The sequence below is a fragment of the Metopolophium dirhodum genome, chromosome 1, assembly GCF_019925205.1.
Source record: "Metopolophium dirhodum isolate CAU chromosome 1, ASM1992520v1, whole genome shotgun sequence".
Lineage (NCBI taxonomy): Eukaryota > Metazoa > Arthropoda > Insecta > Hemiptera > Aphididae > Metopolophium > Metopolophium dirhodum.
Genome location: NC_083560.1, coordinates 14,114,585 through 14,130,442, shown reverse-complemented (window position 1 = coordinate 14,130,442; position 15,858 = coordinate 14,114,585). Strand labels below are relative to the sequence as shown.

The window sequence follows — 15,858 nt, the reverse complement described above, 5'->3', positions numbered from 1 at the left end:
TCATCAGATATTTTTTGTATTTTTTTATTTCATTCAAATAAAGTTCAACACTTCATTCTTCACATGAAAGTGGAAATTATGTCATTAACTTAAAATATTAAAATGTTATATTTCAACATAACATCAATTTGAACGAGCGTTGCGTTTATTTATTTCATCAATAATTAGCAAGCAATTAGTGTGAACTTGCATGACTAATTTTGCAATTTGTACGATATCAGTGTCCTCGGAAATGCAAAAATCTAAAGGTGGTGCTAACAAAATTATTCGCCAGCACCACTACACCAAAAAAAAAAAATATTTATAATTTTACATATCCTTCATTTACCACGCATTTAGCATGAATTTGCACGACTATCGTCGAAATCCGCACGATCGTAATTTCCGTGAAATGTCGTCCCTAATAATTTGCGCGTTTATGACTCGTTATACGTTAACGTGCTATCCACTCCGTAATTCATAACCCTAATTAATATTGAATAGCATTATTATATTATTTTATAAGATTATTGCCACTATTCAGTAGGCTGTATCAAAAATTCGACGTCAGTTAAAACCAGGGTTGGTAATATACGCGTATAAAACGGTTTATACGTTACACATATAATACTCTACGTTTAAAACGTATAAAATGACTAAAACGTATATGTTTTGATTTTGAAATTAACTCTAAAACAATTAAAAGTAACCTTACTCTTCCTATTCTAGATATTAAGTTAGGTTTTTAATTTTTATAATTTGTAAAAAATAAAAATATCAAATATATTAGGTAGGTAAAAATGGTAATATAAAAATAAAAGTTATAAAATAATTAATAAATATTATAATATATTATTACATTTATATTACAAAATATTAAAATACAAAGTAAACTTTGAAATTTAAATGTTGCCAGTATAGAATATTTGTATTTTGTATTTTGTGTACATATAAAATAAAAGTTTTTTTTTACTTACTTTGATATTGATATTCTTTATTAAATAAAACATATTAAGTAAAAACAAAATTAACTGTGTACTATGACTTAAAACTTAAACTGAAATATTAATATTATGAACTATTGTTCCACAATTGAACCACTGTGTATTGGACGACCATTCATTTTTGTTTGTTAAGTTAAAAATTAAAATTGTTCGTAACAAATTAAATTTCGAAATATTGTGTCTGTGTATTTCGTACAAACGCGATGAGAACAAGGCACACACTATTGACTATACCAATTACTTAATGTCTTGTGATAAATTTAAACAATTAACGGTCCACAAATAATAAATATTAAGTGTTATAAATATCACAGGTACAAGGAATTTAATATTTATTAATTGTATTATAAATATTACATAAATACGTTCTCGATAAGATAACGATAATCGTTAATAAATAATAATAGATTAATATTTAATAGTGCCACAATTGTCTATTTATAATTTATATTTCCTTATTTAATTGTAAGTTTAAATTTAAAGCTTAAACTTTAAATTACAAATGTATATTAAATTATTAAATATTAATTATTTATTACTTGTTTATTAGGGATTTAATTTTTATACGGTATAAAACGTTTATAATTTCGTGTATTATACTATACAATTTATACGTTTTATACGTGTTTTATACTATACCGTATTATACGTTTCAACCCTGGTTAAAACACATTGTTTTGGGTCTGGTCATACAGATGGTCCAGTGGCGCAATCGGTTAGCGCACGGTACTTATAAGACAGTAGATGTGAGCAATGCCGGGGTTGTGAGTTCGAGCCTCACCTGGACCATAATTTTTGTTGAATTTTTCCGTAGGCATACATAATCGGCCACCCTTCGTTCGACTGCGTTATACATACAAGTAAAACCACGTGACACGGAATTAATGAGCGTCTTTGATATTAATAATAACACTGTTCATTTTCATTACAGTTAATATTATTATAGAATTATGTTTGTTAGACTTTATTGAACTGAAAAAATCATCAATTATTCAACAAATTATATTATTATTATTATTATTAATATTTTTAATAAGTACCTATACTATAATATTTTGATTAACTATGTCATAATATTTGTATAGTTAATACTTTGGAAAATTAACCATTCGGTACATTTAGACTACTTATAAAAGATTTTTTGTGGAGCTAATGTATGAATTTTACAATGATTTGTGTTTTTTCTGTCAGCAACATTTTGGTAGTAAAAATGCTTTGATAATAAAACAAAGCATTTTCAACTAAATCTTTTTTGATAGAAAATTGAATCTAGTTAGTACTTTCGGTAGGTCAACTTTCAAAATTCCAAGTAATTTTACAGAGCGTAAAAAAAATTTGAAAAAGTGGTAATTTTTATGCAAAACCTATTTTTGAAAGATTCAATTCAATTTTTTTTTGCTGTAACTCAAAAATAATAACCGTAGACTTTTGATATTTTCACTAAATATTTGTATTAGTATTTTTTATAAATGTTAACATTTATTAATACTTTTTTAACAATTTTTTGAATTTTGTAAACAATTGGTATCTTATTACATGTAAACTAAACACAAAACACAACATGTTTTAACTAAAATTGGTTTACAGTTGGCTGTTTTCAAATTTATTTTATAATTTGGTATTTTTGTAATCAGAATAAATATAATTAGGTACAATACTACATTTTCGCATTATGTTAATATTAAATACGTTCAATTAATAACTTGTATCATTTTTGTTCTTATGAGTTATCAATTCCATGTTGTCACTTAGTATATATAATTTAAAATTTTTATTGTATTCAATTCTGTCAAACTATTCTGTGAATGGGACGTTTCGGCGCATGACTGTTTCGGCGATATGGCAATAATTTACTTATCTGTAACATTGTCTCGCCGTATGGCTTGTGGTATAGAAATGTTATCTTTATTACTATAAGTTATTGTTATTATTACTATACGATAAGGTGGTCACGATTATCAATATGGATGATCTGATAATTTTAAATAAGACCTTCATTGCGAATCTCAAAAAAATTCAAGCCGTGCGTGACACGTACTATGAAAATCTTGTGTCGGGAAATAGTCCTCCAAGGAAGTTGAAAAAATTTCAAGACACAGATAAAAGATTAGTTAATAATTATGATAGGCAAAATAAAATGATATTTCTAAGAGGCAGTGCCTACAATTGCGTGTAGTACGACACACTTTGTGTAGTACGAAAAGTGTATAGTGTGTAATACGAAATTGAAAAGTGTTTTATTCTAATTAAACCTTAATAATATTATAATGTAAAGTTTTATATCTTCACATTTTTTTATATTTTAATGGTTTTTTACCAAACCAAATTTTGATTATTATCTACTACACAGACACACAGTAAACAATATTTTGTGTTGTTACGAATTATACTCTTATTATAGTTATTATTATGACGAAATAACTATTAAATAATTATTTCGTCATGGTTATTAATATTCATGCTTAGGTATTAAGAGTAGCTATTTTTATTACTATCAGCTTAGTAGTGAACGGTGGTATATACATATTATACTAGTGTTTATCTAGAAATAATTTAGATTTTACCGATTTGGGACTATTATGTGTGTAGTACGGAAATTTGAATATTTTAGGGACTGCTAATAGGTATAGTAAATAATATTGCTTTAAAATAAAATTGTAAATAATTTTTTTATTTATATTCTCTAAATTATAATGTTATACCTATATGTTTAACTGTATTAACTAGGTATAAATAATTATTATTATTTTGATTTATTTATTTACGATTCAAAGGGACTGTGGTATACATATAATATATACATTTTACTATATTCAATTATAATATATAACTATAAAGATTTTTATTTATTTATTTATTTATGATTTAAAGTGACTGTGGTATTTATATATTTTTAACTGTATTACCTATAAATAATTATAATTATTTTGACTAATTTAGGATTTAAAATTACTTAATTTTTTTTTTTACTATTAATTTTCGCCGAAACGGATATCGTCAAAACGTCTGCGCCGAATCACCCGCGCCGAAACGTCCTAGATCCTACTATTCTATATGTCCGTTTTCACAATATCTCGTTTCTCGTTTCTTAAAATGTAAACATAAACTATTTTTTTTCTTCTATTTTATTATTCAGCAATAAATTAATTAATTATCATTTTGTTAGAATTTATTAAATTCAATTTAATTATCTACTTCACCACAAGCTATTAGCTTAATGGAATACATTTATATAATTGCATTTATTATATTTGTCATAAATGTATTATAAATAAATGAAATCATTCAATCAAAAAAAAAAAAAAAATAATAAATAAATAGTGTTAATTCAATTTAAAAACAATTAACTTAATTTAAACTTGAAAATTTATATTGATGCATTAATACGGTTGTAGTGAGTCAGCTGTACACCATATTTGTATAATTGTCATTCTTATTATTATTGTCTTTTGCTACTATTTATTATTATTGTTCTACTACTAACACCTTAAAGTAAGCCATTTATATATGTAAGATATTTATTTACAGTATTCATTGCAAAATATTATTATTTATTTTATTAAATTTGTTAGCGTTGTTATTATTATAATCATCTTTCTCTGTACCTCACAGTGACGCCATCAACGATAAAATTATATTTATCGCATGGCCAACAATTTCATTATTTATTAACTTGGTACGCATCAGTTAAAGCGTTTTCATTATTAAAATTAGTATAATTTTCTACTCAAAATTCCATATTAAATTTGTCCATATTACTATGAAAATTTAAATTATCCAATTTATTATTTAACGTTGTACATTCAGACTCCATCCCGGTATCCATAGTCTCCATGTCTATTTCTAAGAGGCGATGCCTAAACTTGTGTGTAGTACGAAAAGTGTATAGTGTGTAGTACGAAATTGAAAAGTGTGTTATTCTAATTAAACCTTAATAATAATAATAATAAATAAAGTGTAACTCACCAAATACCTGGTTCGAGTTTTAGCTGAACGATTTCCGGCGAATTGAACGTATGGCCTGAAACACGAAAATAATTGTTTACTTAAAATCAACTTACGAACTAATGACCACCGATGTTTCCCACACTACTATAACATCAGCAGCAAAAACGTTTGTGAAACACATAATATAATAATATAGTGATTATTAATGCGATGAGTAAATATTGTTTACTGAAATTTGATGGTCGGTGCACTTCCTGTTAGCCGGGAATCTAGGACAAAATATCCTATACTAAAATATCCAAGTCAAAATATCCAAGGTTAAAATATCCAACGGATAAAATATCCAGGGATAAAATAATCAATGTATAGGACAAAATATCCAAATAAAAGAAAATCATAAAAACGTATAAATCTGTACTTACATGATTTTTTAAAAATTTTTTCTGTATTTATTCTTTAGATAAATATTCATTTTTAAATCATTAATAATACTTCATTATATAGTAATAAAACAATAATAGTAAAAATAATATGTTACATTGTATAAGATAATATCTATACTCTATTAGGTATAATAACGATAGGCTTTAGTTATCGGTGTTACATAGCAATTACGTACATCATACCTGTAATCTATATCGTAGTGGACATAATAAATTAGTACAAGATGACAATCTTATCTAAAGTTATCTGCTTTCATCGGTGTAGAAGCAAAGTATTGATTGCAATTATTGCAGTTTACCGTTAACTATCGTAGAATTATTTTGTGCAGTGTGTCAGTGTGACTTTTATAATATTTATTGTGCTATAATACTTGTTAAGTCATATTTATAGTTAATATTTTATTTAATTTATTTTGTATTATGGAATTAATTAATTCAAATAAAGGGGGATTAAAGGCATATTTAAATGGCTATATGTACGTTATAAAATATAAAGGAAAAGAAAAAATATCATGGCAATGTGTGAAGTCAAATAGCTTAAAATGTCCAGCTATTTGTCAAACCACATTAGATTACAGTAACCTACGTATAGCAAAACAACATTTGATGGTATGTAAAAGTAATCAGAATGATGTAGATGTCACAAAATGTTTAGATATTATGCTAAAAACCATTAAAACGAATGAAATAAAACCAGCTGAAGTATTTGCCAGAGAAGTTGCAAATTTACCACGAGAAGTTCAAGCACGAATACCGCCGGGGTTTGTATCAACGAATTGTTTTTCTCAAAAATGGATAGTAACTGTTCATTTGGTCCTGCCGATCAATACCACTCATAAATTTATTATAATTTGCAATCGGTTCTGGTTTTAGTTTTTCCTGACCCTTTTTATTTTTTGCAAGTATCAAATTATTTTTGAATTCGGTAGAAATATACATAAAATCCCGTTTGTCCTTCTATTTACCAACTAATACACCATAAGAGTACATTGCTTTTGTTTCCCCAGGTTTTAATTTTGATTTTACTACGGCCTCAGGAATACGTTTTCGGTTAGATCTTAATGTGCCCGTACAGTATGTCTTTTTTTGTAATCATTGTTCAGCTAAATCGATGCTATTATAAAAATTGTCCATATACATTGAATGACCATTATTTAATTTTTCGGACATCAGATGTAGTACTACGTTTGCAGCATGACCTTTACCTCCTAAGTCATCTAAAACACCCGTATATACAGCGAATTTTATAATATGTCCATTTGGTTCGGTAAGCATATACAATTTAACACCATATTTATGGCGTTTATTTTGTATATACTGTCGAAAAATAAGGCGGCCTCTCCACAATACCATTTATTTACCATTTATTTATACTCATCGAGTGAAAGCTCTTTATTTGGGTAATAAATATTATTCATTTTGGTATTGAAATAATTTATAAGAGGGTGAATTTTGAAAAGTCTATCAATAGGAGTATTTTCAGAATGGTCGGTAGGATTCTGGGCGAAATGAAAACATCTCAAAAGTAATATAAAGCGATCGCGACTCATATAATTCGAAAAACATGTAAAATTAAATAAATGATGTGTTTTCCAGTAATCGTTTAATCGATTTAGTCTGATTGTGCCAGTGTGAATAACTAAACAAATAAAAGTTATAATTTCATCGCGGTCCGTAGGTTTCCATTGAGATATACGAGAACGCTCTGCAGCACCAACTCGTAAAAATTCAGACTCGGCATAGTTATTTGTTTCTGTAATTAAAAGTTCAAAAAAATCCTCATCAAACAGCATGAAAAAAAAATCTATAGGTTTTCCGTTTTCGGGTATTGGAACGAGTAATCCTGGGTGTTTATCAAACGTAAAATTAAAAAGATTAATTTCGTTTTTTGTCCAAGTGTTATTAGTTGTTATTGTATTGGGAAATCGAAATTTGGTTCAGTAGACATTTCATTATTTACGATATCCGAAGTCGACGAAGAATCGGAATCACTTGCACCCAAATAATCACTGCCAGAATCAGAATAATCAAAATTTTCGTCATCAGATTCAAAAAGAAGTCTTTCAATTTCATTTTGAGTAGAACGGAGATCAATATTTGTACTAAGTCTTTTGGGTCGAGACGAATCAGCATTATCAGAATTATTCATATTTATTTCAGTAAAATAACAGCATAAAAAAAACAATGAAAAATAAAATTTATATACGTCAAATCGATTTATAACAAACGTAGTTACGTAGGTATCGTATAATAACAAAGATAACACTACTCACTTTATTGGTACACGTCTATATTGGCTGAATAACCAAAGAGAAATAAACTAAATAATATAAATTTACTGAATGCATACGATCGATATCACGATCGATACTAAAAATAATATGTCTATACTCTATAACATACAAACATAATTGTGCTATGACGATTACGGGTCGTCATCAACTGGGTATGCCTGAATAACATAATAAAAGTAGGTAATAGGGAATATTATTGAATAGTACGTAAATACTTAACAAATGGTTATTTTTAGAAACGGTTTTCAAAATGTTTAAAAATGTTTGTAGATAACGCTGACAAAAAATTAGTGCACAGGTTCTAACGCTGACCGGAATATAAGCACATAATAATCGGTATATCAGATGACGCCAATTGGCGTCGACCGCACATAGAGAGTGACGCTACTGACGCCAATTGGCGTTGTACGCAGCGAACGTGTTAACGTTGTACATTCAGACTCCATCTCGGTATACATAGTCTCCATGTCCATTTTTATGTAGAAACGTATGGTAAAAATTATTTAGTAATATTGTCTAATCATTAGAGACCACGAGGCTCTAATGGATCCGTTCTTTTTTCCATGTATTTTTTGACTGATTAACGAAAATGCAAAACGATATAATGTTATAATACGTGGTTGTCGTATGATACAATAAAATTATCTTAATCGTTACTTAACTATCGCGGCTCAGGTAAGTATTAAGACTAATAAAATATTAATTACCTAGTTAAAGTAATTTAATTTAATAATACGTTTTGGTTTAATACTTATTATAATATTTATAGGTTTTTAGTGATTCGATGACTAAAGGTATCGGATTTTATCGAGACCATGAAGGCATTGATTCATTAAAAGATAGCCATGTAACACAACAATTTGTAGACATTTTTAATAAAACATTTGATGCACTCAATCGCAAATACCCAGCTGAAAGAATCAGAATTATTAACAGTCATGATTTTAATGTTTGTTTATTTATATACAATTTAAAATTTAAAAATGTGTACATAACTGCATGATTATTCATAGGTATTAAATGAAACATACACTTGGATAAATGTATGGGAAAGTAATGTTAAGAATAAATTAATTTCAGAAGAGGAATATCTTACAAAAAATACAGCTGAGGGATTAAGAGTTACAATAAGATCTACCATAGAGTTATCTACATATATTTTAAAAGAATGTGGATTTAAATACGTTTTATCCTATAGATTTATTTTACCCATATCAGTTTTCTTGGAATGACACGTCAAGCAACAGGACCGAATGACCATCCAACAGTTCCTACATTTTTGCAAGTCTATAAAATGCTTTCTCTATATTCAATTTTAAAATTCCCAAATACTGCAAACTGCAAAATTTTAGAATAAAAAACCAACAATTACAATGGATGATATAAAAAGTATTTTTGTTGAAGATAGTGTTAATAAATCTGAGAAAATATTAAAATTACAAAATAAGCTGGATAGTATACTAACAGTTGAAGAGTTGGAAGTTGAAGATGTTTTTGAAAATGATATACAGAATTATTGCACTCCATATAAAGCTCAAGTCTCAGATTCTGTAATATATTACATCAGTGGTTTTGTGTTTAAACATATTTTTAAACATACAAAATGTGTTGTATGTATAAATGCAATTAAAGGTTAGTAGACATTATCGCAATTGTTTATTATCTAACTTAAAATAATTCAAAGTAAAAATGTATTATTCCTTTTTTGTATATTAATTAGTTAATAAAAAAATTTCTAGGAAAAACGTATTGAAGTAAATCTGAAGAAGCTTTTACAAATATAAAATCAAAGGGAAAATTAATTTATCCCAATGAACATTCCTATCGACTAATTTTGGCTACAACACGTTTGGGTGTCTTATCCCAAATTGCGACACGTTTGGGCACTAAAATGTAAAATGTATATTGCTTTGTTTAAAAAGTATATAAGATATGTACATACATACATAATATATATATACAAATATACATATATATCAAAATAATATAGGTAACATATAAAGCTAAGTATATACTGTATATTTGTATATACCTTTAATCCAGCGCGACGGTAGTGGCGCGAAGCTAAGTAAAAGAAAATAGCGGAGCGGTCACTACCGTAGTACATTACACGAGCACGATAATAATAACCACATTCGGGACTTCCTACGATAGTAAATATTATAGTAGAAAGCTATAAAAAGCGTAATCACGTTATTGAAAATATCGAAAATCTATTTATCTGTATTAATAGTGTAACAAAATGCAATTGGTGCCTATCCATATTTATTTCACCATAAGTCCATATCAGACAATTAGTCCGTAGTCGCTTGTCGAGAACACAAGTACACAAGTGCTAAAGTAAATATTCCTACCATGAACTCCATAGATGATATATTTGTAACAAAACGAGGAAGACGATGTGTTCTGATACAAGGATATAAGCTAAGTGAGAATAAACAATTTAAGAACCGAGCTTTTCACTTCAGATGTACAAATCGTAAATGTAACGTAACAGCAATCATTTGTGAGAAACTTGATTTAATAATTTCACAAAAAAATGATCACAATCATCCAGCCACTTCTGAAAATATTTTAAATCGACAAAAAATAATTTCTACACTTAAACGAAAGGCCATTAATGATGTGTTTACTAAACCAAATAAAATAATCAGAAAAGTACTTAAAGATCAAACTATTGTTAATATAAGTCATTCAGATGTGCGTTTATTTAGGAAATCTATGTATGAAGCTAGGCGAAAACTAATATTACCTAACTATTCCTAAATCAATAGACGAGGCTAAGCATCAACTGTTTTCAAATCAAAACTAATAATAACGAACAATTTCGTTTTATGAAAAATAATGAAAGCATACCAATATTCACTTGTTATACAAATTTAGTTATGTTGTGTGAAGTATGTGAAATTTTTGCTGATGGTACTTTTACATATTGTCCGTCATATTTGTATCAACTATATACAATCCTCATATTACAAAACAATTATTATCTGCCTATGATTTATTGTTTTTTAAATTAGAAATCAACTGATAAATATAAGGAAATGTGGACATTAATTAAAGAAATTTGTAAAAAATTAATTAACAAAGAAATACAAATTAACAAAATATATTTGGATTTTAAAAAAAATTGCACATATTGCAATCGAAGAATCGTTTCCAACTGTATACATTATTGCGTGCCAATTTCATTTGGGTCAAAGCTGGTATCGTAAAATCCAATCAAATAATTATTTACTTAATCAGTATAAAAATAATACATAATAGGGTTATGGCTAAAATATTTTTTTTGGTTTAGAATTCTTACCACCTCAATAAGTTGATGATGGTTTTGTTGAGCTCATTTCTATAGCTCCTACAGATAACCATACGTTTACTGATTATATTTTAGAAAATTATATTAATAAAGAGTATCAATTTCCACCAAATATTTGGGCAGAAACTCCCATAAATAATACTAGGACAACCAATGGACCCAAAGCTTTCCATAAACATTTCAATGCACAACTTTACCATCCGCATCCAAACACACATCATGTATTAGACGTTCTAACTAACATTCAGGCAGAAACTGCATTAAAAATAAAAAGTATAAAAAAAAATCAATTCAGTTACTCTAGAAAAGAGGCTGAACTTAAAAGGAAATTTTTGATTGATAGTTTGAATGCTTATGACAAAGGAGACATAACACTAATTGAATACTTAAAAATTATGGGAATTCGTTATCAAGGAAATTAAATATAGATATTATAATTTACATAAAATATTTTTTTTTTTTTATAAAACTTGATGCCTTCATTATTTTGATTAATATAATATTACTATTTTTATTTAACACGAGTATAAATAACTTACGTATTTTATAACACTTTGTAGCTACATTATTATTTATTTTATTGGTACTTATATTATTTTGATTATTTTACAAAGTAAATAGTAACTTACACTTTATAAAACTTGTTACCTATATTATTTTGATATACATAAAGGTATATATATTTTACATTTTAGTGCCCAAACATGGTATTTTTTTAGGGATATAGAGTGCCCAAACGTTGCTAGGTGCATTGTAGTATGAAAATATATAAAAAATCGTACCTGTTTTCTATATAAACCTAGTTGTTTAGTGAAAAAACCCATGGCGATTACATTACAAATAGTATGAGAAACATCATGTTGGAAATACCATATACATTTTATAAGAATTGCCAGATATAGACCTAATATCTGCAACTAACCTAGATGATATGCATTTGACTTGCTTAGGTATATGAATTTTATTTATTAACTGCAATGACTAAACATAGATACATAGTACATACATAAGATATTTAAAAAAAAATACATAATTTTTATGAGATTGGTATTTAAAATAGTATATTTCTCAAGGCATTTCAGTATTTTAATTTACCTTACTAAAAAACAGAGCTTTTATAGTTTAAAACCTTTTAACTTATAAATATATATATATGTATTATATATATAATAAATATATATATTTATATTAAATATCTATGTTTAACAGACATAGATTATAGGCTGATCCGATACTTATATTATTATAATTATTATTATTAAATAGCTTCTATAGTATATTATTATAAAAAGTCTTTCATTGTGTTTAGGAGTAATGAAGAAACTAATTACTTTATGGATGCATAAAGGAACACTGAATGTCCGTTACCAAGCTTGGTAATAAAACAACTATCATGACTTTTACTATTGTTACGTTAGGTATATCCTTGCGAGTTTGCCCGAAAACCAAAATCTTTGAATGAATTATCAAGGTTTGAAGCTACAGAGTTAAGGAAGTTATTTATTTACACTGGAAAAGTAGTGTTTAAGCCATTTTTAAGTGAAGATTGTTTCAATCGTTTTATGACTCTAATTATTGCCATGGTTATTTTATTAAGTACGAATATGAATGAATATATAAACTATGCTAGAAGTCTCTTACAGTATTCCGTTAAATTTTTTAAATTATTTGGTATTTATGGTAAACATTTAGTTATTACAATGTGCACGGTCGACTTCATATTGCTGGTGATTATAATGAATGTTCTAAAACACATTGCTTTCCAAACACTAAGTTCATTTTCATACATCAAGTAATTTAAAAATGTAACTTTTATTTTGCATTTTTTTTTACATTTTTAGTTGCATTTTTATGTTTTTAAGTCATTTTTATATAGAAAATGCGTTGCGGTTTATTTATTTCATCAATAATTAGCAAGCAATTAGTGTGAACTTGCATGGACTAATTTTGCAATTTGTACGATATCAGAGTCCTCGGAAATGCAAAAATCTAAAGGTGGTGCTAACAAAAGATTATTCGCCAGCACCACATACACCAAAAAAAAAAAAATATTTATAATTTTACATATCCTTCATTTACCACGCATTTAGCATGAATGTGCACGACTATCGTCGAAATCCGCACGATCGTAATTTCCCGTGAAATGTCGTCCCTAATAATTTGCGCGTTTATGACTCGTTATACGTTAAACGTGCTATCCACTCCGTAATTCATAACCCTAATTAATATTGAATAGCATTATTATATTATTTTATAAGATTATTGCCACTATTCAGTAGGCTGTATCAAAAATTCGACGTCAGTTAAAACCAGGGTTGGTAATATACGCGTATATAAACGGTTTTATACGTTACAACATATAATACTCTACGTTTAAAACGTATAAAATGACTAAAACGTATATGTTTTGATTTTGAAATTAACTCTAAAAACAATTAAAGTAACCTTACTCTTCCTATTCTAGATATTAAGTTAGGTTTTTAATTTTTATAAATTTGTAAAAAATAAAAATATCAAATATATTAGGTAGGTAAAAATGGTAATCATAAAAATAAAAGTTATAAAAATAATTAATAAATATTATAATATATTATTACATTTATATTACAAAATATTAAATACAAAGTAAACTTTGAAATTTAAATGTTGCCAGTATAGAATATTTGTATTTTGTATTTTGTGTACATATAAAATAAAAGTTTTTTTTTACTTACTTTGATATTGATATTCTTTATTAAATAAAACATATTAAGTAAAAACAAAATTAACTGTGTACTATGACTTAAAACTTAAACTGAAATATTAATATTATGAACTATTGTTCCACAATTGAACCACTGTGTATTGGACGACCATTCATTTTTGTTTGTTAAGTTAAAAATTAAAATTGTTCGTAACAAATTAAATTTCGAAATATTGTGTCTGTGTATTTCGTACAAACGCGATGAGAACAAGGCACACACTATTGACTATACCAATTACTTAATGTCTTGTGATAAATTTAAACAATTAACGGTCCACAAATAATAAATATTAAGTGTTATAAATATCACAGGTACAAGGATTTAATATTTTATTAATTGTATTATAAATATTACATAAATACGTTCTCGATAAGATAACGATAATCGTTAATAAATAATAATAGATTAATATTTAATAGTGCCACAATTGTCTATTTATAATTTATATTTCCTTATTTAATTGTAAGTTTAAATTTAAAGCTTAAACTTTAAATTACAAATGTATATTAAATTATTAAATATTAATTATTTATTACTTGTTTATTAGGGATTTAATTTTTATACGGTATAAAACGTTTATAATTTCGTGTATTATACTATACAATTTATACGTTTTATACGTGTTTTATACTATACCGTATTATACGTTTCAACCCTGGTTAAAACACATTGTTTTGGGTCTGGTCATACAGATGGTCCAGTGGCGCAATCGGTTAGCGCACGGTACTTATAAGACAGTAGATGTGAGCAATGCCGGGGTTGTGAGTTCGAGCCTCACCTGGACCATAATTTTTGTTGAATTTTTCCGTAGGCATACATAATCGGCCACCCTTCGTTCGACTGCGTTATACATACAAGTAAAACCACGTGACACGGAATTAATGAGCGTCTTTGATATTAATAATAACACTGTTCATTTTCATTACAGTTAATATTATTATAGAATTATGTTTGTTAGACTTTATTGAACTGAAAAAATCATCAATTATTCAACAAATTATATTATTATTATTATTATTAATATTTTTAATAAGTACCTATACTATAATATTTTGATTAACTATGTCATAATATTTGTATAGTTAATACTTTGGAAAATTAACCATTCGGTACATTTAGACTACTTATAAAAGATTTTTTGTGGAGCTAATGTATGAATTTTACAATGATTTGTGTTTTTTCTGTCAGCAACATTTTGGTAGTAAAAATGCTTTGATAATAAAACAAAGCATTTTCAACTAAATCTTTTTTGATAGAAAATTGAATCTAGTTAGTACTTTCGGTAGGTCAACTTTCAAAATTCCAAGTAATTTTACAGAGCGTAAAAAAAATTTGAAAAAGTGGTAATTTTTATGCAAAACCTATTTTTGAAAGATTCAATTCAATTTTTTTTTGCTGTAACTCAAAAATAATAACCGTAGACTTTTGATATTTTCACTAAATATTTGTATTAGTATTTTTTATAAATGTTAACATTTATTAATACTTTTTTAACAATTTTTTGAATTTTGTAAACAATTGGTATCTTATTACATGTAAACTAAACACAAAACACAACATGTTTTAACTAAAATTGGTTTACAGTTGGCTGTTTTCAAATTTATTTTATAATTTGGTATTTTTGTAATCAGAATAAATATAATTAGGTACAATACTACATTTTCGCATTATGTTAATATTAAATACGTTCAATTAATAACTTGTATCATTTTTGTTCTTATGAGTTATCAATTCCATGTTGTCACTTAGTATATATAATTTAAAATTTTTATTGTATTCAATTCTGTCAAACTATTCTGTGAATGGGACGTTTCGGCGCATGACTGTTTCGGCGATATGGCAATAATTTACTTATCTGTAACATTGTCTCGCCGTATGGCTTGTGGTATAGAAATGTTATCTTTATTACTATAAGTTATTGTTATTATTACTATACGATAAGGTGGTCACGATTATCAATATGGATGATCTGATAATTTTAAATAAGACCTTCATTGCGAATCTCAAAAAAATTCAAGCCGTGCGTGACACGTACTATGAAAATCTTGTGTCGGGAAATAGTCCTCCAAGGAAGTTGAAAAAATTTCAAGACACAGATAAAAGATTAGTTAATAATTATGATAGGCAAAA

General features: G+C 26.8%; 2 non-coding genes across 2 annotated transcripts; both read left to right on the top strand.

The window, feature by feature from the left end:
• The first annotated feature begins 1,680 nt into the window (after positions 1-1,680).
• Positions 1,681-1,772, top strand: Trnai-uau (transfer RNA isoleucine (anticodon UAU)). Its single transcript is given in 2 exon segments — positions 1,681-1,718; positions 1,737-1,772. It is a non-coding gene; the product is annotated as a tRNA-Ile (tRNA).
• Positions 1,773-14,422: 12,650 nt separating this feature from the next.
• Trnai-uau (transfer RNA isoleucine (anticodon UAU)) lies at positions 14,423-14,514 on the top strand. The gene is given in 2 exon segments: positions 14,423-14,460; positions 14,479-14,514. It is a non-coding gene; the product is annotated as a tRNA-Ile (tRNA).
• Positions 14,515-15,858: the final 1,344 nt, after the last annotated feature.